Genomic DNA, 26,069 nt, shown 5'->3' on the forward strand with positions numbered 1-26,069 from the left:
TGCAGACTTGATGGGCCGAAGGGCCTCTTCTGCACTGTGTGATTCTGTGATTCTTTTTATTTTAAGTCCTAACGGAGATTTCATCCTCCCTTGGATGTAAAGCCAAAAATGTAAAGCCTGCCTGGCCGATTGGCCCATCTGCCAATGACTGGATGGACCACGAGAAATGCATACAATTGGGCCAAAATGAGCTTATTGCCCACTTAATTGTTGGCAGGTGCTGTTCCGACCTTTGCGAGCTCCCGCCAAGCGAAATTTCTCGCGAGTGCACAATGATGTTGGGACATTTGCCCAATGTCATCTCCCATGATTTTACGCCTGTTTGGGTCAGGCACACGCCGCCCGCAGGATGTAAATTTCTGGCCCCCATGCCTGCAAAAGCCCATCAAGGACAATGACCTCAGGAGGACATTAGTGAACCTCATGCTCTGTCCCATTAGCAAAGCACCAAGACAATCAACTGGGGCTTTATCTTCCAGTTAGCGAGTGGGGGGGTGGGGCGTACTCACCCCCCGTCATTTAGATTTTCAGTTCGGCGGGTGCGCAGCTAAATTGGTTGTGCACCCACCGAACTGTCAAAGGCCTATTAAGGTCATTAAAAAAGTAATTAAAGTGATTAATGGACCTGCCCGTCCTACCTTAAGGCTGGCGGGCAGGCCGGGAGCCCAGATGGGCTTCTGAAGAAACATGAAACCTCATCCATGGGCAAGATGAGGTTTCATGAGTTTATTAAAATTTGTATGAAATCTCTAAATAAAAGAAATTGACATGTCCCACCTCATGCGACAGTGACACATGAGGGGACATGTCAGTAATTTTTTTTCTCATCTTTATTTAATGTTTCAAACCTGAGCCAATCTCCCTGAGGCAGCACTTTGCCTCAGGTAGATCTGTGCGCTCTTTCGTACACATGCGCGAAAGAGAGCACTCCCGGCTCAGGGAATCCCTCTCGCCCGCACAGGGAGTGCATAGTGCTTCCTGGCGGACATCACGCTGGGCGGGCCTTAATTGGCCCACCCGCATAAAATGGCAGCGTGCCCCCAATCGGCTGAGGGGCGCCAATCGGGAACCCACTCACCTGCACCAACTGCCACACATCCCCCCTGACGGGGGGCAAAATGTTGCCCCAGGGATACTCAACTGGATGGAAATAAACCATTAAACTCAACCATTTGGAGTATGGAACCCTGGCTGAGTCGGGGATTCCCAGACATGAGCTAATCAAGTTACAATGAACTACACTAGTCACGACCATGTTTGAATCACTGGACAACAGTCATGTGACAATTCCCCCTTTGCATGTTTATGCACCCACTTTCTCTGCAGTACAGAACCAACAGTCAAGACACTGAAGGAAGAAGACCCAAGTAGTGTCCCTCCATCTTCCCTTTCTTTCCAATCTAATTTGCAAACTTTCAAATCCTGTTTGCTGATTGTAACTACCCAGATGATGCAGAAAGAGACTTCTTAAAGGAACTTAACACCAGACTACTATCTCCAGAAGAACAGACAAATTGTCCATCTATATCTTTAAATGAATGAGTGAAAGCAGCAAGGCCACTAAATTCAATCTGAAGTCAGCTAAGTCACCAAGCTCCACAGATTGTATGCACCTTTAAATTTTACTGGACTATAACTTGCTTAATGTATCCTTCCCCACTCTGTAATCAATAGTGTGTGCGTGTGTGCGTCAAAAAATCCTTGTTGCCTCTGTCTCTTTTGCTGATCACCTTAAAGTGTGTTCTCTATTTTTGTAACTGTAAACCCTGATGCCTGGAACCATTCTTGTAAATCTTTTCTGCACCTTCTCCAAACCTTCCTAAAGTGTGGTGTCCGGAATTGGACACAGTTCTTCAGCAAGGAATGAACTAGTATTTGAGATGGTGGCAGTGGTGCTACAGTTCACTCAGAGAGCCCTAGTTGTCATGGCAACATATTCTTTTACATGCATGTTGCAATCTGGAGCTGTGGATAGTGATGGTGGAGCTCCAACATTCTTCACATCACATGACAGACTAGAAATCTCTCGACCTTTGATGTGCCATTGCAAGGATTTGCAGGTTAAAAATCAACCTGTTTGACCACGTTCTGAAACATTTTTCTTGGCCATCAAGTCCTGGGTGGGCCTCAAACCCGGAACTTCTGGCTCAGAGACAGGGACTCTACCAACTGCACCACAAGACCTCCTAGTGTTCCAATAGGTTTAAGGTAACTTCCTGGCTTTGTATTCTATACTTCTATTAATAAAACCCACTTCCCTACATACTTTATTAACTCCTTTGTTAACCTGTCCTACCAATATCAAAGATTTGTTACAACACTGTTTTGTCTCTCTGTTCCTTTAAAACTGTGCCGTTTAGTTTATATTGCTGCCTCCCCTCAGTTTTCCTGCCAAAATGTATTGCTCCCTCCTCTGCAATACATGTCATCTGCCATATGTCTTAGCATTTGACCAGTCTGCTGGAGGTCAGGTGGCTCAGTAGATGGTGCTCCTGCCTCTAAGCCAGAAGCTCTGGATTTAAATGCCACTCAGCTGTGGAAGCAGTGTTCAACAGGTTGATTACCAGCCTTCCAACACTTCACCAAAAAGAAGGAAATTGTACGTAAAGATAACAAACAAAGCAGTCTGTCTGTGTGGCCCCAGAAGTCTGTTACTATCCTTCTCATTGCTTCCTGAGTTTTGAATCATCTGCAAACTTGGAAATTGTTTCCTGTATATGCATCTCCAGGTCATTAATATATAGCAAAAAAGTGCCTTTAATAAATCCATGCTGACTTCCGTTTATTAGCCCATAACTTTCCAAATGCCAATTAATTTTGTCCGGGATTATTGTCTCTATAAGTACCCACATCACCAGTGGCTGACTGTCCTGAAGTTGCCGGGTTTATCCCTCTTCCCATTTCTAAACAGGGGTATAACATTTACAATTCTCCGGTCCTCTCGCATCACACCCATATCCAAGTAGGATCGGAAGATTATGGCCAGAGCCTGCACAACCCCTCCCCCATCCATGGTTACAGTTACAGAGCTTGGTGGAGACAGGATTGTGTTCAGTGTTGATGCCTACTGCAGTTGAATTGTCAGATGACAATCGCCATCCAAGGTCATGCACTGATGCATCCCACCCAGACTGGGTGACTTTTCTACTTTGAAGGCTGTTACCTTTATCCTCTTTATCTATTTTTATTAACTTCTGTCACTACCTTTAGTAACTTGTGTATCTGCACACTGAACTCCCTTTGGTCCTCTATCCAATTTAGACTCATTATTGTTACCATCAGATGAGAAGGGGTGGGCTGGCTCCCCTCTATTCAACCTCTTTGGTTGGTCACAACAAAGATTTAATTTTCTTTTTCATGAGAACATGCCTTTTCTAAATCAGAATGTATTTAACTATTTAAGCTGTGAGTGCTAAAGAGCCAATCAAACAAGGTTTTCTTGAGTTAAAGAAAGAGCAAATTTATTAACCACTAAACCTGAGAAAAATAATAAAAACGTGACGTCTCACACACACAGGTATCAGAAATAAGGGAAGTTAGAGTCCAATAAAAAAAGTTAAAAGAGCATATACGGTTAAGTGTACTTTGATTGTTCTGGAGGCATAAATTTTTAAACGTTGCAGATGATTTGGATTAGCTAGATTTGTGGATGTGGTCAGATGTAGGAGATGATGCAATTATTACAAGATCTCAGTTCACTTGTAAATTTCTAGAAAATTTGGCTATTCTGTATTTTATTTTAAATGCAATGAGTGTTTCTGCAGAGCCATAGCCCCACCAACCCTCTGGGTGAAAGTTTTTCTCAAGACCCCTCTAATCTTTCTAAAAATTACTTAAATCTATGCGCCCTGGCTATTGAACACTGCTAAGGGAATTAGGTCCTCCTATTTAAAGGGAACAGTGCTGTTCCTTTTGGCTTCTGGCATAGCCGCTTTGTAACTCAGGGAGTTTAGGAACGTAGCTGATTAGCTCCATGTGTGCAGCCCCTTATCACTGTGGCCCAGTCATTTCTGAGAAGCATAATTTCTATTTCTACTTCCTGATTACGTCATTCCCTTCAGCCCCGCCCTGGGTTAAATTAGACAAAGAGTTGCTGCGGCAGACAGTGTCACTGTTCAGGGATTGCTAAAATCTAGCAGCTGAGAGACTGGGAACTGTGTGGAGAAGACGGTAAGTCTTTCACTTGTGGAGGTGTGTTTCAGTGTGGGCATTGTTAACAGACTTTGTGCTTCTGCTGAGCAAATTATCTGAGAATGTGCTAAATGTTTGGTTCCCTTTCGTTACAAAGTGTACTTGCATCCTCTTCAGTTTAGTTATCCTGCAACCCACTCATTTTGCTACGGAATCCCTTGGGATAACTGGTCCACGATTCTCTTGACAGAACTCACTCGACTGTGAGCTCCTGGTGTTGTAGCTCAGTGTCTGACTGGCAGTCCCTTCTAGTTAGGCTGGGAAGGAGGGATTTGTTAGTTTACCCTTTTAAAAACTTGCATTTATATTGCAGCTTTCAGGATCTCAGAATGTCCCAAAACCCCCTACAACCAATAAAGTACTTTTGAAGTGTAGTCACTGTTGTATTGCAGGGAATGTAGCAGCCAATTTATACACAGCCCACAAAACAGAAAATTTAGCAAGAGCAAGTCATGTTTGGGCTAGTTGAAGAAGAGTTATCCAGCCTAATCCCACTTTATTGCATAGCACTATAGGTTACAGCACTTCAAGTACGTATCCAAGTATTTATTAAATGCAACGAGTGTTTCTGCTTCTACTACCTTTTCAGGCAGAGTTCCACACCCCCGCCAACCCTCTGGGTGAAAGTTTTTCTCAAGTCCCCTCTAATCTTCCTAAAAATTACTTTAAATCTATGCGCCCTGGTTATTGAACACTCTGCTAAGGGAAGTAGGTCCTTCACATCCACTGTGACTTGGCCCCTCATAATTTTAAACGCCTCAATTAAATTTCCCTCACCCTCCTCTGTTCTGAAGAAGACAACTCCAGCCTGCCCAATTTTGCCTTGGGGCTAAAATTCCCCATTCCTGGCAACATCGTAGTAAATCTCCTTGGTACCCCCTCGAGTACAATTACATCTTTCTAACCGCTTTGTGGAACACCTTCGGTCTGTCCGCAAGCATGATCCAGACCTTCCTGTCGCTTGCCATTTCAACACCCCACCCTGCTCTCATACCCACATGTCCATCCTTGGCCTGCTGCAATGTTCCAGTGAAGCCGAACGTAAACTGGAGGAACAGCACATCATCATCTGTTTAGGCACTTTACAGCCTTCCGGACTTAACATTGAGTTCAACAACTTCAGACCACGAGTTCTCTCCTTCATCCTCATCCTTTTTTTATGCCTTTTTTCAAAAATTCTTTTTTTTTATCCACTTATTTTTATTTTTATTCATTTTTATTTTTATTCATTGTTTCATCCCCTTTTTATCTCATTTGATCCTTTTTTCCCCACCACCGCCCCCTCCCCCTACTCCACCATCTGTAACTTCTTCCTGTTATTCTTTTCAGAATGTTTACCACTTTTCTGCTATTATCACATGTTGCTTTATTACCTTTATGCCACTATCAGCACCTTTTTTTAAGCCCTTATCACTACCATTAACACTCCCTTTGCCTTTTGTCAATCTCTCCTTTGTCCCCACCTATCTCTAGCCTTCTATCCAGCTTCACCTACTCCACTCCTCTTAAACAGTATAAATTTCATCACATTTTTACTTCTCTGTAGCTCTGAAGTAGAGTCATACGGACTCAAAACATCAACTCTGTTTTTCTCTGCACAGATGCTGTCAGATCTGCTGAGCTTTTCCAGCATTTTCTGTTTTTCTTTCAGATTTCCAGCATCCACAGTATTTTACTTTTATTTACATCTTTTTTGTGATGTGGTGACCAGTCTTTAGTTCGCAACAGTGTGATAATGAGCAGATAATCTGTTTTTATTAGTGATCTTGGTTGAGGGATAAATATTGGCCAGGGTGCCAGGGAGAATTCTATCACTGTTCTTCAAATCGTTGCCATGGTCAGACAAAGCCTTGGTTTTAATGTCTCATCCAAAACAGGGAACCTCTGACAGTGCTGCTCTCCTTTGGAACTGCAGGGGACAGTGTCAGCCTAGATTTTGTGTTTGGAGCAGGGCTTGAACCCATGGCATTCTAATTCCGAGACAAAGAGCCTAAAAAATTAGATCAGCTAATCCAGACACGAAATACTACGGATGCGAGAAATCCGAAATAAAAACAAAAAATGCTTTAAATAGCCAGCAGGTCAGGCAGAACGTTTTGGGCTGAGATGGTTTCCTCAGTTCTATTGAAAAGTCATCTTGTCCTGAAACATTTAAGTCTGTTTCTCTGTCCACGGTTGCAGCCTGACCTGCTGAGTATTTCCAGCAAATTATATCAGTCGATGGGTGTTCCTCTGACAGTTATTTTTGCAGAACTGTGAGTTCATAAACCACACAGTGCCTGCATTGCAGCAGACAACGGAATGTTCTATGTGTTAAATGCCCAGTCACTGATATTGCTGATGGTAACTTCAAGACACTGAAAATGTTCAGAACTGAGATCTTTTTTCTCTTACACACGCATTTGCAAAGCTCGACTGGCTGCACATTTCGACTGGCTGACATTTGTGTTTGTCTGTATACATGTGCAAACTGGGGAAAACTACACTTTATACCTCAACATGCATTTGGGAGAATATTTTTAGGAAACTGTATGCTTGTTCAAATTATTTTGGCATCACCCAGAATAAACACGGCCTAAATTGTTTGAACAGTTTGGCTGCAGCCTCGCTATTTGACCAAGGAGCACTTCCTCTAACATCACTGGTGCAATCTGCAACTGCTTTCATTTTCTACAGGAGGATGTTGATCAAAAGAAGCCATGCAGACTCACTCCTTCCAAGTGGTATATTTCTGAGTACTCAGATTTGAGAAATGGTACATGGATGTGTCATTATACACCACCCCCTCCTCTCCCCACCTCTCTCTCTCTCTCTCCTGAAGTATGCTGACCAGAAAGTCCAGATTAGACTCTGAGTTCATGGTTAATGCTAGCCAGAGTAGATGATGACTGCTGTAGTTCACGTCAATGCCTCTGGTTAGGGACACAGAAAAATTATTCATGTTTCCTGCTTTCCATTCCAATCTATTGACTTACTTCCACTCCCCTGTCCTTGGGTTTCAAAGTACATAGGTGTGAACATCAGGGACCTGACAAAACAGCAGTGCCTTCCACAGCGAATAACCCTCTGGCACTCTCAATGTCAGTTCGCAAAGGAAGAATAATGGTTTTGCTGGGATTAATGGTGTGCAACTGGCAGCATCTGGTGTCTGTACTTGCTGGAGAGGAGGAAATGAGAGGAGAACGAAGTATGGAGGGAAGCAGTGAGAAAAGAAGGATGAGACGGGAGGGAAGTAAAGGGGAAGAAAGGAGATGTGGAGGATAGTGGTGTAGAAGAAGGGTGGAGGCGGTGGGGAGAAGAGGAATGATTCAGAAATAAATACGGAGAAGTTATGACCTGAATCTTCTGGTCGGCGTGCAGGGGCGGGCACTGCTCACTGACACGTAAAATGACGCACGGTGATGTCGGGCGTGCGTCCCGACGTGACTGCGCGTCATTCAGATCTTCAGTTCGGCGGGCGGGCACCGGAGTCGGCTGTGCACCCGCCAATCTGTCAAAGGTCTATTAAGGCCATTTAAATAGCAATTTAAACAATTAACAGGGCTGCCCATCCAACCTTAAGGTTGACGGGCAGGTGAAGAGCCCAGGCGGCCTTCGCATTTTTCATGGAACCTCATCCACAGGCGGGATGAGGTTTCATGAAGGTTTTTAAACTTAAATAAAATTCATAGACATGCCCCAGCTCATGTGACACTGTCACATGAGGGGACATGCCTGAATAATTTCTTCAAATCTTTTATTGACTTTTTCACAATGTAATTAAACTCCCTGAGGCAGCTCCATGCCTCAGCGAGATTTCTGCTCTCTTTCGCTCGTATGTGCGAATGAGTGCAGGCCCGACTCAGCCTACTCCCCACTGCCTGCACAGCGAATGCTCAGCGATTCCGGGTGCACGTCTTAATTGGCCTTAATTGGCCCGTCCACGTAAAATGATGGTGTGCAGGTGATCGGCTGCGCGGCCGTCCGCACCCGCTCCCACTCAGTACCCCCTGATGGGGAGAAAATTTTCTCATATATTTTAGACAAAAAAGAAAATGCTGGAAAAACTCAGCAGGTCTGACAGCATCTGTGGAGAGAGAAACAGAGTTGACGTTTCGAGTCCATATGACTTCTTCAGAGCTGAGGGAAATGGAAAATAATGAAGGTGAACAGGGCAAAAGAGACCAACGGAAATCCTGTCGGAGAGAAGCGCAGTACTTCTTCAAGGTAGGCATTCCTGGAAGAGCAGTGGCAGTGAATTAAACACTAAGATAAAAGCAAAATACTGCGGATACTGGAAATCTGAAACAAAAACGGAAAATGCTGGAAAAACTCAGCAGGTCTAACAGCATCCGTGGAGAGAGAAACAGAGTTGACGTTTTGAGTCTGTACAACTCTTCAGAGCTTATATTTTAGACTCTGCTGACCATCCATACCCACCTCCTCTTAGATGCACTGAGTGTACTATTCAGTTGTTCTGCGTTTGATTGTGTGAGTCTGGTAACTGACCAATGCTCACTGTGCTAGATTGATTAAATTTGGGTTGTGACTCCGAGAAAAGTAAACAGAAGGAACTGGAAGCTGTTAGAAGCGTGAGAGGGTAGACATTTTAAAACACTGTATAAACTCTGTAAATACATTTCCTGTACACTTAGAAACTCATCTCATCTCTGCATTGGTCTGAGGAAAATCAAATATCGGAAATATACAACATTGAGCACTCAAGCCTTTAGTGGTTTTCACTATTATTATCTCACTCTCTTATCTGACCATTGAAATTTCACAGTGACAACCACTAGCATTGGAAAACATTAGTCACTCCTATGTACAGCAATCATGAGTGATGAACCAACATGTTAACTCATTGCTGGGGCACAGTTCACCAGTAGCCACCAGCCCTAGAGTGTGAGGACTATGTGTCAGCTGGGCTATTCCACCACAGAGGCATCATGGCCAATCCAGGTATTGTGCTCATTGCTGTGGCGGACAGGAAGAAGGCAGCAGGGGAGCTGGAAAAGGAAGAGAAGAGAAAAAGGGTGGAGAGGAGAGGTTGGAGTATATCTGGTTCAAATCTCACATCTCCCTGTTCCCTGCTACACTCCCAGCAAGGACTGGTACTCACCAGCACATGGTAAGAAATTATGTGCTACCTTCCCATGACTTTATTTGTTATTCTTTCATGGGATGTGGGTGTCACTGGCAAGGCCAGCACTTACTGCCCATCCCTATTTGCCCTTGTACGAGGCCCTGGCCCTTGCTAGGTAATTCCAGAGGGCAGTTAAGAGTCAACCACAATGCTGTTTTGGTCTGGAGTCACACGTGGGCCAGACTGGGTAAGGGTGGCAGATTTCCTTCTCTGAAGGGCATTAGTGAACCAGTTGGGTTTTTATGACAATTGATGATAGTTTCACGGTCACCATTACTGAGATTAGCTTTATATTCCAGATTTAATAACTGAATTTAAATTCCACCAAAGGGTTAGCATGGGCCTCTGGATTACTAGTCCAGTGGCAGTACCACTACCCCACCATCTCTCCAGTAAATGCTCCCTGCTGATAGTACAGAATGAATCCTTGCGTATCTGTGAATGTCAGACATGGCTGTGATGCGCTTCACAGTAGCATAGCCTGACTCCTCACTCAACCATGCTGAAAAACATAACGTATTGTGAGGTAACTCAATAGTCAGCATGGCTCATTGACTCCAATCTTTGCATTTCTAAGAACATAGGCATGTGAGGAGGCCATTCTGCCCATCAAGCCTGTTCCAGCATTCGGCTGGATCATGGCTGATCTGAAGCTTAACTCCATCGAAATGCCTAGGTTTCATAACCCTTTTTGATAGCATTCATCCCTGGCAGTGATGGCTGTGAAACTATTGTGTTTGGGCACTAACACCAATAAGTGTGGCAGTTACTGATGCTGTTGAGATGAGCCCTGACCAGAGAGAGCCTCAGAGTTCATCAGGGTTATCTTACTACAGGACTGACCTCTCACACTGAGATCTGTTGCTGGAAATGGAGTCATTTCCATTACTTGCGAAACACGTAAATACTCATGAGCATACATTATAAAATGCAGAAGCATTAAAGCCCATGCATTAATAAAATAGCAGAAGCAAATGTTACTTTTAATAGAGATGCTGAAGCCGTCCATGCCCACATGCAACAAGACCTAAAGTGCATTCAGGCTTGGGTTGATAAATGGCAAATAACATGCATGCTACACAAGTGCATAACAATGACTATCTCCAACAAGAAAGAATCTAATCAGCCCCCCTTGACATTCAACAACATTGCCATCACTGAATCCCTTATCGTCAACATCCTGGGGATTACTATTGACCAGAATCTTAACTGGAACAAACATATAAATATGACTACAAGAGCAGGTCAGAGGCTGGGAATTGTGTGGCAACTAACTCACCTCCTGACTCCCCAAAGCCTGTCCACCAAGCACCACTTTGTCCACTTGTACAAGGCACAAGTCAAGTGTGATGGAATACTCTCCACTTGCTTGAATAAGTGCAGCTTCAACACTCAAGGAGCTCGACGCCATCCAAGACGAAGCAGTCTGTTTGATTGGCACCCCATCCACCACGTTAAACGTTCACTCACTCCACCACTGATGCACAGTGACAACAGTGTGTACTGTCTACAAGATGCACTGCAGCAACTCACCAAGACTCCTTCAACTGCACCTTCCAAACAAGTGACCTCTACCACCTCGAAGGACAAGGGTAGCAGATGCATGGGAACACCACCACCTGCAAGGACCCCCCCAAACCACTCACTATCCTGACTTGGAAATATATCGCTGGGTCAAAATTCTGGAACTCCCTCCCTAACAGCACTTTTGTGTACTTACACCACATGGACTGCAGCGGTTCAAGAAGGCAGCTCACTACCAGCTTCTCAAGGGCAATTAGGGCAATAAATGCTGGCTTTACCAGTGACACCAACATTCCAAGAATGAATAATTACAAAAAAGTATTTTAATTTTGTGTCCCAGAGATATGCTCCCCTCCTGTGTCAACCGTAACACAGGGGGTAGCACTCTAGTCTCTGAGACAGAAAATTGTGGTTTTAATCCTATCACTCCTGAGACTTGACCCCATAATCTATCCTGACACTTCAGTGCAGTACTGAGGGAGTGCCGCATCTTTCCAATGAGACTTTAAACCAAGATCCTCCTGCCTTCTCACGTGGCTGTAAAATATCCCATGATGTTTCCTTCCCAAAGCGAAGAAAATCGGGAGTACTCCCTGATTTCCTGGCCAATATTTATCCCTCAGCCAGTATCACATCACTGTTTGTCGATCCCTGCTGTGCATAAATTCAATGTCTTGTTCCTACATTAGAACACAGATTGCACTTCTGAAGTACTTCATTGGCTGTAAAGCACTTTGGGGTGTCCCAACACCATGAAAGCTGCTATAGCAAAGCAAGTTTTGCTTATCCTGTCCTGAAGGGTTCAATTTCTGATGGGAATGGCACTGGGGTGTCACTTATCCTCTGACACATCGCTTTTTGATTGGTTCTCTTTTCTTGAGTATTGACAATTCCAATGCCATTATAGCTGGGCCCTGTTCTTTCCCCACATAATGGCCCTAAGCTACAGAAATCCTAGCTCATAGGGTCACCAACTGTGGTGGGATGTATTCCTAAGGTTCTATCAGATTACCATGAACTACCCCAGCCTGGTTGAACAGCCTTTTCCCCCACCATCTCCAATATTTTTTTAAATTAATCCATGAAAAGTCTTCAAAGGAACTGAAAAAAAGACATTTTTTTTGATGGCCCGATGATCTTTCTCCTGGTTTGCTGACAGCACTGTCTAGGATATTAGCTTGGATTCCTAGCGATTCCAGGACAAACCTGCAAGAGTGGCAACTCTACAAGTTTCCTCTCCCTAGTCCAGGGGCACGGACCCCAGTTGTAGGTGTCAGCCGTGGCTCAGAGCACTCTTATCTCTGGGTCAGATCGATGTTACCCCAGAGACTTGAGTACATAACCTAGGCTGACACTCCAGTGCAGTATTTAAGGAGCGCAACACTTGTGGAGGCATTGTCTTTTGGATGACACGTCAAAGTGAGGCCCCTAATAACTTATGTGGCTATAAAGGATCCCACAGTGCCCTATGAAGAAGAGTGGAGGGGTTCTCTATGGTGTCCTGGTCCCTATTTATCTGTCCTTCAACCAACAGCACTAAAACAGATTATGTGGTCAATTTCGCATTGCTGTTTATGGGATCTTGCTGTGCACAAATTGGCTGACATGATTCCTACATTAAAACAGTGACTACATTTCAAAAGTGCTTCATTAGCTGTAAAAGACTTTTAGGCATCCTGAGGTCCAGAGTGCTACAAAAAGGAACTGACTTTAATTAATTCTTTCCTGAGCATCACTGGCAAGGTCAGCCCTAATTGCATTTGAGCTGACCTTTCTAGGCCATTTCAGAGGGCAGTTAAGAGTCAACCACATTGCTGTGGGTCTGGAGTCACATGTAGGCCAGACCAGGTAAAGACAGCAGATTTCCTTCCCTAAAGAGCATTAGTGAACCAGATGGGTTTTTGCAACAATCAATGATAGTTTCATGGCCACCATTACTGAGACTAACTTCATATTCCAGATTTATTAATTGAATTCAAATGTCACCAGCTGTCATGTTGGGATTTGAACACATTCCCCCAGAGCATTAGCCTGGATCACTGGTCTAGCAACATTACCACTATGCCACCACCTCCCCTGGCATCATTTGTAGGGAGTGGAGCAGCTGCCAGCAGGCAGGAGGTATTTCAACCATAAAAACCTTCAGTTTAGAGTTAAACAGATGATAATTATGATGTAGGAATGCTGGGTGAAAGTCATCACTTAGACAAGAGCCAAAATGCCCCGGGATGCAGAAACAAATGATATCTACAGTATTAATGACCTGGACTTGAATTTCAAGGGCATACTTTCAAAGCTGGAAGCTGATACGAAACTTGGAAATTAAGTAAAGATTTAAAAAAGACCTGCATTTAAATAATGCTTTCCACAACCATCAGATGCCTCAAAGCGTTTTACAGCTTTTGAAGTGTAGTCACTGTTGTAATGTAGGAAGCAGCATCCAATTTGTGCACAGCAAGCTCCCACAAGCAGCAATGCGATAATGAGCAGATCAACTGATTTTTGTAATGTCGATTGTTTGGTCAAGTTGAGAAGTCTATCAAAAATGCAAATTGCATCCTTGGTGCTATTAATAGAAAAGAGAATGCAAAAGCTTCAGCTAGAGTGTGTTTCCAATTCTGGGCGTCAGTGGTACCAGTCTTGGGGGACTTGAATGATGTGGAGAGACAGGAGAAGCTGGGTTTTTCTCTTTAGAATGGAGAAGATTAAGCAGAGCTTTGACAGAGTTGTTCAAAATCATGAAGAGTTTTGATAGAGTAAATGAAGAGAAACTGCTTTGAGTGGCAGAAGGGTTGGTAACCAGAGGACACAGATTTAGGATCATTGTCAAAGGAATCAGAGGTGACATGAGGAAACATTTAGTGAATTGTTGAGATCTGGCATCAACTACCTGAAGGGGTGATGGAAGCATATTTAATATTAACTTTCATAAGAGAATTGAACAAATAGAAATGAAAGATTTGCATTTATATTGCGCTTTTCATGACCACTGGACATCTCAAAGTGCTTTACATCCAATGAAGTACTTTTTTGAATGTGGTCACTGTTGTAATATAAGAAACACAGCAGCCAATATGTGCATAGAAAATCCCACACAGTAGAAATGACTAGATAATCTGTTTTAGTGATGTTGATTGAGGCATAAATATTGGCTAGGACCCCGGGGGAGAGTTCCCTATGTTCTTCTTCAAAATAGTGGCATGGGGTATTTCAGTCCACCAGTGAGGGCAGATGAGGCCTCAGTTTAACACCTCATCCAAAATACGGCATCTCTGAGAGTGCAACACTCCTCAGTACTGCACTAGAATGTCAACCTTGATTTTTGTCCTTGAGTCCTGGAGTGGGACTTGAACCCCCGGAACCTTGTGACTCAGAGGTGAGAGCTGGCAATGGGCCGAATGACCTCCTTTGCTGTACTCTTCTATGATTCTAAAAGATACAAAAGCAAAATATTGCAGATGTTGGAAATCTGAAAAAAAATCAGAAAATGCTGGAAATAGTCAGCAGATCAGGTAGCATCTGGGGTCTGTGGAGCAAGAAAGAGAGTTAATGTTTCAGACTGATGTCTTTTAATGGGCACAAAAGACATAAGTGACAAACAACTTTTAATCAAATACAGTTCACACCATCTAAAACTTCCATGTTTAAAGTGGAGACTAGCTTGTAAAATCATACAGCACAGAATGTGACATTTCAGCCCATCATATCTGTGCTGTCTCTTTGAAAGACCTATATTTGATCAAAAAGCAAATAGTCATTAACATTTTGCATTAATGTCAATTTCAAAGTTGTTGGTTATGACTTTTTCAGTGCTGTTTATTTTATACAAAAACAACTGTGTTTACTGACCAGCTCCTATTTTGTTAAGGTGTTCTGAATGCCAGAACAAACATATATTAAAAAAAACAAAAGCAAAATACCGCAGATGCTGCAAACCTGAAATAAAAAAACAGAAAATGTTGGAAATACTCAGCAGGTCAGGTAGCATCAGTGGAGAGAGAAAGTAAGTTAATATTTCAGGTTGATGACCTTTCATCAGGATAAGTAAATCGCACCTCGTTATGGTCCAATTAATGTTTGTGTTCTTAAATCCTTCTGACCAATGGTGTGGAGTTACAGTTTGCCCTCCAAAAGCAAACATGACTGCAAAGAGGAAAGTAATGTCACTCAAAACCATATCGACCTCCTAAACAAAATCAATGAGATACCAAAAATAAGTCAGTGTGACAGCAGCTCAGCCTTCCATGTACTGTTTTTGTTTTGGATTTCCAGCATCCGCAGTTTTTTGTTTTTATTTCCATATTCTGTGGTTTTGATTTACTGGAAGAGAGTGAAAAGCTCTATTTTGAATTCTGATGTAAACAGGAAGAGGGTACCGATAACGGAAGGCTAGGGGCACTTTTCACTAGTCCCAGAATGCATGTGGGATAAATGCCTTTGGCATCAGTGGCTTCATTCTAGCTTAAAGATCCAAGCAACCAGTGTACCAGCCGGGATGTCAGAGGAAGATTTCCCTCATCTCTGTCACCTTGGTGACCTAAATGCTCTGACACAGTTGACATTGGACAGGCAGCATATGCAATGCCAGCTCAGAGTGAAAAGTACAGAAACCAAGATTAGGAACAATTTGAACAGTGAAGTGACTGGTCACGCTGGCTTATGTTTGCTGTGCTCTGCTGGTGTAGTGGTGTGATCTGGACAAGCACCCAGGTACAGAATCAGACTGAAAGTCCCTTAGTAAAATTGGTGTAGACTCACATCCATACAGTCAGTGAAAGACAGTTCAAACTCAGGTTCCACAGGTCTTAGGCAGAAGACTGCTACACAATTTTAATGAAACTTTTTCAATTTTTAACAGGTTGAATTAGCATTTAACTTTCTTTATACATGTATTTGACATTGTATTCAGTCTAGTTTGGTTTCTTCAATAGTGATGTACGGTATATTGAACAGTACTGTCATAGCGCAACCCTGGCCGTCATGTATAGGGTGCGAATTGCATTTGCACAAACATGCCCACTATACAGTGTGCTATGCACTATACAGAACCAAGAAAAAGCAGAACAGGGAAAGAACAGGGGATCTGTGATGGATTGAAGGGTGGGGATAGATATTAGCAGAAATAACTTCCTTGCAATGGCTCCCATTCCACTGCTATACCTTCAGCAGGAATGCATGAAAATCCAGTTTACACACATGTAAACAGGGATTTCCACTCTATGTCTGATGAAGTTATAGTGGGGAGTTTCTCAGAGCAATTTACAGGCCGTAACCCCTCTCTCTCAGTCACACTATGGGCAGAGTTGGCAGAGAGAAAGCCAAACATGTGCAATATTAATATTGCCATCCTGCCATAATGTGAAAATCCCATTAATGGAGCTCAGCTGTGGAGGGCAGTAGGGATATATAGTTCAGTTCAGCACTATTGAGTCAGGGAGGAGAAATCCAACCCAGTTCCCTGCTCCGCATTGCTATCCAGTGATCCCTGCTCAACTGGGCACACATTGGGTGAGCGTTGGTTGAGGACAAGATTGGGCTCATCTTTGCTATTGTTTGAACTTTCTGCCAACACTCACCGTCTAGATTTTCGCATGAAGAACTGCTATTTTCTCACATCTAGACATATATATAGATCTTGAGTATTTAATTTGAAGTTTCTTCTTGTGGCTAACCCCACAATCCAACCCTCAAGAAGACATTAAGTCAAGGCCCAGTCTGCTTGCTCAAGTCGATGACGTGAATCCTATGGTACTAATATGTGGTTTTCTCAGTATCCAGCTCAGCACCCTTCTCAACCCTAAAAGGTGAGCTGACATTTCATCTCCTTTCTGTGCCAGGGATCTTGCTGCGCCATGCACTGCACTTCAGGGTACTTCTGAGAGATGTGATAAGAAGCTGCTGCAGTGCATTGAATGTTGCACCTCGGTCTGGCTGGTAGGATGTGTTCAGACGTTGCCTGCTGCTGGAAGGTTTGAAGTGAAATTGTTACCGCCATTTGTGAAGATCGTGCCATTTGTAATGGAAGTTATGACAACATTGTTCTAAAACTTTCTGTAACTACATGTGGGGAAACTATAATGACAAAAGGTGGCTTTTTAATGCCTTAAATGAGAAGGCTCACTACCACCATCCTTGCAATGGCAATAAGTAATGGACAATAATGCTATCATTGCCAGTGACACCTACACCCTGGGAATTAAAATAATATATGGCCAGTGATGTATAAAATAACATTGTGATAGGCTGTACAAAATATTCCAACATATTTACATCTCAGAACAGGCCTTTCAGCTGGTCAATGCCACTGTTTATGCTTCACACAAGCCTCATTATACTCTTCTCCATCTAACCCAGTGCTTCCCAAACTATTTTCCAATGTGACTCCATTTTAACACTTGAAAATTAACATGACCCCAAACTCTGGGAAAAGCAAAACAGCAACTAGGCAGCATTGTAACATTCCATACATAATTATTAAAGTTTGTATATTATAGATCAGCAAATAATGCATCATATAAATATGAAAATCTGAGTTTTTAAAGTACTTTGTAAAAATGTTTATTATTTTATGCACTCATGCAGGTTTCAGCCAAACTCTCCATATTCCCCAGTGACAGAAAATTTAGTGAAGACCCTTCATTCCCATGACTATTGTAATCAGCCCCCACTCCCCCACCACACACACACACACAAACTTCTCTTCCCAAATCCCTCCACACACACACAAACCTTTCTTCCCAACCTCCTCCATACACACACACACAAACCTCTCTTCCCTCCACACACCCCCCCCACACACACACACACAAGCCCCTTTTCTCAAAACTCCTTCTCTCCACACACTCACTCACTCAGCAGTCCATTTTACCAAGCACCCTTACCCCCGCCAACCCACAATCACCCAACTGCGCCTGCTCCCAAACTCCTCCCCCACTCACTCACTCGCTAAGACCAGAGCCTCTCTTCCCCTTCTCCGCTTTTGGTTTAGTTGCCGGTGCCTCTGAAGCAGAATTGGCAGCCTGGGGTAATGAGCCTGTACAACAGGCAGACAGGAGCAGGAACACAATAGAATTTAAAGCTGCCACTCACCTCCCCAGCTCCTGGATTTTCCTGTACTTATCAGCGACTGAGTTACACTTGCCAGCTTCTGCCTGCATCAAGTTGGTGCCCAAACACCCCGGGCCCACTCAAATTCGCCGCTGGTAGTGTTTTTTGAATTTACAGGGCACTTTGGGCTCACTGTTCACCCCGTGCTGTTGGGCAGCTTCAATCCAGTGATTCCATGGCTATCCCACCAGAGCCTCTGCTCTGGGCAGCCTCCTCTCCACAGTCACTATTGCTGCTTGGAGGAGGGGGAGATAATCCATAAGACCATAAGACATAGGAGCAGAAATTAGGCCATTCGGCCCATTGAGTCTGCTCCGCCATTCAGTCATGGCTGATAAGTTTCTCAACCCCATTCTCCCGCCTTCTCCCTGTAACCTTTGATCCCCTTACCAATCAAGAACCTATCTATCTCGGTCTTAGATACACTCAATGACCTGGCCTCCACAGCCTTCTGTGGTAATGAATTCCATAGATTCACCACTCTCTGGCTAAAGAAGTTTCTCCTCATCTCTGTTCTAAAAGGTCTTCCTTTTACTCTGAGGCTGTGCCCTCGGGTCCTAGTCTCTCCTACTAATGGAAACATCTTCCCCACGTCCACTCTATCCAGGCCTTTCAGTATTCTGCCTGATTTTTTTACCATGCACTTCAAGTATTCTGAAATCTCATCCTTAATAATGGACTCTAAAATCTTACCAACGACCGAGGTTAGGCTAATTGGCCTGTAATTTCCTGTCTTTTGCCTCACTCCCTTCTTAAACAGGAGGGTTACATTAGCGATTTTCCAGTCCTGTAGGACCCTCCCTGACTCCAGTGATTCCTGAAAGATCACCACTAATGCCTCCACTATCTCTTCAGTTATCTCCTTCAGAACTCTGGGGTGTAATCCATCTGGTCCAGGTGATTTATCCACCTTCAGACCTTTCAGTTTTCCTAGCACTTTCTCCTTGGTAATGGCCACCATTCTCACCTCTGTCCCCCAACTCTCTTGAACTTTGGGGATGTCACTCGTGTCTTCCACTGTGAAGACTGACACAAAGTACCTATTCAGTTCCTCTGCCATTTCTTTGTTCCCCACTACTTCTCCAGCGTCATTTTCCAGCGGCCCAATGTCCACTTTTGCCTCTCTCTTACCCTTTATATATCTAAAAAAACTCTTGCAATCTTCTTTTATATTACTGGCTAGTTTACCCTCATATTTAATCTTCTCCCTCCTTATTTCTTTTTTAGTTGTCCTCTGTTGGTCTTTGTAGGCTTCCCAATCCCCGCAGTTTGGGAACCCCTGATTTAACCCCATCAATTTCTCCTTCTATTCCCTTCTCCCTCATGAGCTTTTGTAACTTTCCCTTAAATGCATCCATGTTACTTATCTCAACTACCCCTTGTGGTGGCAAGTTCCACATTCTAACAACTTTCTGGGTAAAGAGTTTCCTCCTGAATTCCCGACTGAATTTCACATTGGAGTTGTATAGAACCTTGGTGAGGCCACAGCTGGAGTACTGTGTGCAGTTCTGCTTGCCACATTATAGGAAGGATGTGATTGCACTGGAGGGGGTGCAGAGGAGATTCACCAGGATGTTGCCTGGGATGAAACATTTAAGTTATGAAGAGAGGTTGGATAGACTTGGGTTGTTTTCATTGGAGCAGAGAAGACTGAGGGGCAACCTGATCGAGGTCTACAAGATTATGAGGGGCATGGACAGGGTGGATAGGGAGCAGCTGTTTCCCCTTAGTTGAAAGGTCAGTCACAAGGGGACATAAGTTCAAGGTGAGGGGCAGGAGGTTTAGGGGGGATATGAGGAAAATCTTTTTTACCCAGAGGGTGGTGACGGTCTGGAATGCGCTGCCTGGGAGGGTGGTGGAGGCGGGTTGCCTCACATCCTTTAAAAAATACCTGGATGAGCACTTGGCACGTCATAACATTCAAGGCTATGGGCCAAGTGCTGGTAAATGGGATTAGGTCGGTAGGTCAGGTGTTTCTCACGTGTGTGGTGCAAACTCGATGGGCCGAAGGGCCTCTTCTGCACTGTTTGATTCTGTGATTCTGTGAATTTATTAGTGACTGTCTTATTTCAATATAAGCCCTCGTTCTGGTCTCCCCAACAAGTCTTTTCTAGGTCTACCCTATCCAACTCTTTCATAATCTTAATGACTTCTATCAGGGCTCTCTCAGTCTTCTGTTTTCTAGAGGGGAGTATCCCAGCCTGTTCGACCTTTCCAGATACCCCATCCTGCCTGTTGGGTTGTCTAGCACCCCGCTGGCTGCTTGCCAGTCAGATTAAAAGCAAGGCCGCCCTAATGTGCTCCACAGCCAATGACATGCAGCCACTGTTGTAATGGAGGGAAATATGGGGGGCAGTTTGTGCACAGCAAGGCCCCCCAAACTAGAAAGAGATAATGACCAGATAATCTGTTTTAATCTAATCTAACGATGTTAGTTCAGGGTTAAGTATTGGCAGGGCTCCCCTGCTCTGCTCGAATACTCCTGTGGGATTTCTTGTATCCATCTGAGAGGGGCAGATAGGGCTTTGGTTTCATGTCTCATCCCCAAAGTGGCACTTCCATCAATGCAGCACCCCTGAGTTATTGCACTGAAGTATTGGCCTGTTACCGGTTTCAGTAAAGGCAATATCAGGGTGACCAACTATACTGTATTTTAAGGGATTGTCCCTTATTTTGATTGTTTGTCAAGCGTTTTTTAAGGGACGTCTCTTGTCCCTTATTTCTAAGACAGCCTGTGAGAGACTGAACTTTCTTGCCTTGCTTCTTTCTTTTTTGTGAGCACTGTGGCCACTGGGCACCAGGGGAAGTTATGATCAAACCCCCTCCAACCACACTTATGGTGACCAGCACGCACCCCCCCACGCCCCTTTGGTGACCAGCATTCCGCCCCCCACCCCCCCCTCGCCCCTATGGTGACCAGCACGCACCCCCCACCCCCTCGCCCCTATGGTGACCAGCACGCACCACACCCCCGCCCCTATGGTGACCAGCCCTCCCCCCCCCTTGCCCCTATGGTGACCAGCCCTCCCCCCCATCGTCCCTATGGTGACCAGCCCTCCCCCTGCCTCGCCCCTATGGTGACCAGCCCTCCCTCCCCCACCTTGCCCCTATGGTGACCAGCCCTCCCCCCCACCCCCCCCCCCCCCCCCCCCCCCACCCCCCCGCCCCTATGGTGACCAGCCCTCCCCCACCCCTCCTTGCCCCTATGGTGACCAGCCCTCCCCCCCCTCGCCTCTATGGTGAACAGCACTGCCCCCCCCCCCCCCCCCCCACCCCTGCCCCTATGGTGACCGGCACTCACCAACCACCCCCCCCACCCCCTCCCCACCGGCCCTATGGTGACCAGCCCTCCCCCCCACCCCTGCCCCTATGGTGACCAGCACTGCCCCCCGCCCCTACCCCTGCCCCTATGGTGACCTGCACTCCCCCCCCCACCCCCCACCCTTGCCCCTATGGTGATCAGCACTCCCCCCCCACCCCCCTCCCCAGCCCCTATGGTGACGGTGACCTGCACACACCCCCCCCCACACCTATGGTGACCAGCATCACCCTCCCCACAACTGCGGTCCCATGATCAAAGTGTCCCTTATTTTATTTCATAAGAGTTGGTCATCCTGAGCAACATGTGACCAGATCCTGGGTGTTTACAGTCTGGGCCTGTGGCCTGGACAGTGAATCTCAGGGTATTTACAAAGTACAGGTTTCTCATGCAGAGTACAAAGGAGGAAGTCATTATATTGAGGTACTGTCCTGAGAGAGGAACAGGAAGCTGTTACACTATAAGTGCCTTGCCAAAAAGGTGTCATATTCTGCCTAGCTAATAATGGAACAAAGAGCAAGCAGCTAATGTCCTCTTGTGTTGTCCTGTTTCCTTTTGGAAATGGATACTGAAGTCAGGAGGAAATTTAAACAGAAGATTTTATAAATGATACATGAAATGAACTCATAAATCCATTTATGAAAAATAAGTTTGATTTATTTAAATGTAGCAGCAATCCTTGTCATCCCCTCCTCATGTCAGAGAGAAATGGCCAGAAATTATGCTATTCGCATTTTTCAGATGATCTCAATGGTTTTGGACAGGGAGAGATGACACTTAACCAGGATTCCTGCTCCTGATTGACCTCCATCAATTCTGGTGCCCGACCCTAATTCTGTAAAGTGAATGAATTTTAAGTGAGTTAAAATCTCATCCTTGATTGAAGTGCGCTCATGTATGCGCACATGTGTGTGTGGACTCCGATCAGGTTTTACACCTTCCATGTTGGAATAGCTAATTGCATGTACCTCATTGGCACAATGATGTCAGGATATCCCAAAGTGCTTTATAACTAATGAAGCATTTTTGAAGTGTTATAATTTAGGGAAAAGTAGCAGTGGATTTCTTTCTTTCTCTGGCTAAGAGCCTAATGCACCTGGAATTCCCAGGCAGTCTCCAAGTACAGATTAGGCCTGACTCTGCTTAGCTTCAAAGGTCAGATGAGGCATTTTCAGAGGAGGGGACCAATAGGCATTGGCCAGCTGTTAAACTTGGGCCGCTCATGTGGATGGTGAGAATTCTACCACTGAACTACCCACATACAAAACCAAATGCTATAGGGACAGGGGGAGGCCATTCAGTCCTCGAGCCTGTCCTCCCATTCAGTTATGTCTTGGCTGCTCTGTACCTTAACTCCATCTTCCCACTTGGTTACCCTTAATCCTCGTACCCAATAGAAATCCACCAATTTCAGTTTTGAAAATTCCAATCGTTGCCTGGCCTCAGCAGTTTCATGGAGTACAAGTTCCAGATTTTTCATTATCCTTTGTGGGAAAAGGGCCTCCTGATTTCCCTCCTAAATAGTCTAGCTTAATGTTAATGTTTCTGATTTCCCCACCAGAGGAAATATTTTTCTTTCACCTACTCTATCCAGTTTTTTTAACATTTTACACACTGCCCACTAAAAGGACACCCAACAATCCATATGGAGATAGAACAAGAAAACTCAGTGTCCTTAGCACTATGCTCTAGCAACCAGAATTAACTGGCCATTGTAACCTGGATGAAGCACCAAATCTTGGCAATGGCAGTTGTTGGTATGAGAGACGGAGCAGCGACTTCTGGAACCAGGAATGCTTCCGGTTCAAAAAGAGGAAATATCTGGACTCTCTCAGCTGGCTAAGCAGCATCTCTAGACAGAGAAACACACAGGGTTAATGGCCTGGGTTTTACTGGCTCACAAGCCGGGTGGGAACAGAAGTGGGAGGGCCAGTAAAATAGCAGGGGAACCACATTGGCAAGGGCTTCTTGATGCAGCCCTGCTGTCGGGAAGATGTGGAGCAATGGATAGTTGGTGGGCCAGGATGAGGATCAGTTGCCCAGTCCATGGAGGCGGCCTGCTGATTTACATAGTTAAGGCTCCTATTAGGGGTTATTAAGTGGGACCGCTGGCATTTGCCACAGGGGTGCACCCCCCCCCCCCCACTGTGTGGAGAGGCTACCATCTGCATGGAGGTAGCGTCCCTTTGGCAGACTGGAGAGGGATTGTGGTGGGAGGTGGGGGGGTGGGGGGGGGGTGTGTGTGTGGCGGAGAGCCAGAGGCTCCATGGCCCAAGAGGGGGCTCTGGGCAGCAAAGCCAGGGATCCTTCACCTTTGGCCATCCAGAATTTTAAATAATACCTCCCTGGGGTCTCCCACCTGCACCAGTAGTGCCCACCTCTCTCAGTGGGGTTGCTGAAGCCTCAGAGCTGCCAGCCCTCTGACTGGGGCAGTAGCATCAGGAGCCCACCTGCCATCCTTAATGTGACAGCAGTTAAGAGGCCGCCTCTGGGAAAATAGCTGGTCTCAGTGCCAGCAGGAGTGTGTTCGTACACCTATTTAATCTGGATGTCAGGGTCCAGCCGTAAATAACCTTTCCTCAGAAATAATATTGAAAATGAGTGGGGACAAGGACTTGCTCTGGAGCTGATTAGAAACCAACTTTGGAAGTGAGGGGTGAATAAATAACTGGAAACTTTCTCTGTGTCAGAGAGAAGTGTTGGAGAGTCACAGAATCATAGGCCTGAATCTTCCGTTCGGCGTGTGGGGCCCCACATGCCGACGCATAAAATAATGCACGGTGACATCACCACGCATCATTCCAACCTTCAGTTTGGTGGGTGCGCACCGGAGTTGGCTGTGCGCCTGCCAAACTGTCAAAGGCCTATTAAGGCCATTATTAAACTAATTGAGGCACTTTTCAAGGCTGCCCGTCCAACCTTAAGGTTGGCGGGCAGGCGAAGAGCCCAGGCAGCTTTCACATTTTTCATGGAACCTCATCCATGGGCGGGATGAGGTTTCATGAAAGGTTTAGAACTAATAAAAATTTTTATTAAAATTCATTGACATGTCCCAGCTCATGTGACACTGTCACATGAGGGGACATGTCTGAATTTTTTTTCATAATCAAAGTAATCCCCCTGAGGCAGCTCTGTGCCTCAGAGAGATTTCTGCACTCATATGCGCGCATGCGCGAAAGAGCGCAGGCCCCCATTCTCCCTCCTCTCCCCACCCGCACAGGGAGCACTCAGCGCTTCCGGGTGCGTGTCATGCTGGGCGGGCCTTAATTGGCCCGCCCATGTAAAATGGCAGCGCGCAGCCGATCGCGGGTGGCGATTGGCTGCGTGCCCGCTCCCGCCCGACGGGGAGAAAATTCTCCCCATAGAATTGTTGCAGTGGAAAAGAAGGCCATTTGGCTCATCAGATCTGCATTGGTTTTCTGAATAAGTGGCTTGCCTAGTTCCATTCTCCGGCCTTCCCCCTCTAACTCCTTTTTTTCAATTGACAGAGCCTTCCTTCTGGTGACTTAAATATACAGTGTTAGGCTGTTGGTAGCACACTCACCTCTGAACTGCGAAGTTCCAGGTTCGATACCCACTCCAATACTTGACTATAAAAGTCAAGGCGGACATTTCAGTGAACTACTGAGGGAGATGGTGCTGTTGTTCAGCTGAAGCAATAAACCCAGGCCCCAACTGCCTCCTTGGGTGGATGTAAAAGATCCATGGCACTATGTTGAAGAAGAGCAGGGGAGTTATCCCCTGTGTTTTGGTCAATATTTATCCATCAAACAACAGCACAAAAACATTATCTGGTACAAAAACAAAAATACCTGGAAAAACTCAGCAGATCTGACAGCATCTGTGGAGAGGGATACAGTTAACATTTCAAGTCCGAATGATTCTTCATCTGAACTAAGGAAAAATAGAAAAGAGGCGAAATATAAGCTGGTTTAAGGGGGGTGGGGGGGGGGGGGGGGGAGAGAGGGGGCGGGGAGGCGGGGAGGGGGGTGAGATGGGACAGGTAGAGCTGGAATTTTTCCAGGTATTTTTGTTTTTGTTCTATATTTCCAGCATCCACAGTATTTTGCTTTTATCTTAGATTATCTGGTCATTGTCACATTGCTTTGTGAGAGCTTGCTGTGTGCAAATGGGCTGCTGCATTTTCTACATTACCACAGTGACGACACTGCAAAAGTGCTTTTGCCTTTTTCGATTCCTTCACCCCACCCCACCCCCACTAGGGCTATCTGTACCTTGCTTGTCCTGCTTTCTACTCTTAATTAGCATATTCCTTTAGATAATATCACCACCTTCAACACCCCTTTGTCCTTTTGTCTGTGATATCTTTTGGTTATCTCCACCTATCACTGGCCTTCTATCCAGCTCTGCTTGTCCCAACCCCGCCCCCCCCCCCCCCCCCCACCCTTAAACCAGTTTATATTTCACCCCTTTTCTATTTTTCCTTAATTCTGTTGAAGAGTCATGCGGACTCGAAACTTGAAACGTTAACTGTGCTCCCTTCCACAGATGCTGCCAGACCTGCTGAGTTTTTCCAGGTATTTTTGTTTTTGTCTGCAAAAGTACTTCATTGGTTGTAAAGTGCTAAGAATAGTCCAATGGTTGTGAAATGCACTATATGAATGCAAGTCTTAGGCTGGAAAAAACCTCTCGATTCTAGTTTTTCTTAAAAATAGGATTTTTTTTTGCCATGTAGCTTACACAATTTATTTCATTCAAAGTAAAACATGTGATATAATAGCTACAATCTTTTACATTTAACTAACTTGGTATTCATCATCCAGGTCACAAATCTTTACTCTC

General features: G+C 45.0%; 1 protein-coding gene across 2 annotated transcripts in view; it reads left to right on the top strand.

Moving 5' to 3' along the window:
- Window positions 1–4,064: 4,064 nt before the first annotated feature.
- The window catches only part of mical1 (microtubule associated monooxygenase, calponin and LIM domain containing 1), a 108,738-nt gene continuing 86,733 nt past the window's right edge, over window positions 4,065–26,069 (top strand). For both annotated transcript variants that reach the window (XR_013577300.1, XM_078546794.1), the window contains exon 1: window positions 4,065–4,170. The gene's annotated coding sequence lies outside the window, so the exon portion shown is untranslated. The remainder of the gene's footprint in view (window positions 4,171–26,069) is intronic.

Source organism: Cetorhinus maximus, chromosome 8, assembly GCF_964194155.1.
Source record: "Cetorhinus maximus chromosome 8, sCetMax3.hap1.1, whole genome shotgun sequence".
NCBI classification, from domain to species: Eukaryota; Metazoa; Chordata; class Chondrichthyes; order Lamniformes; family Cetorhinidae; genus Cetorhinus; species Cetorhinus maximus.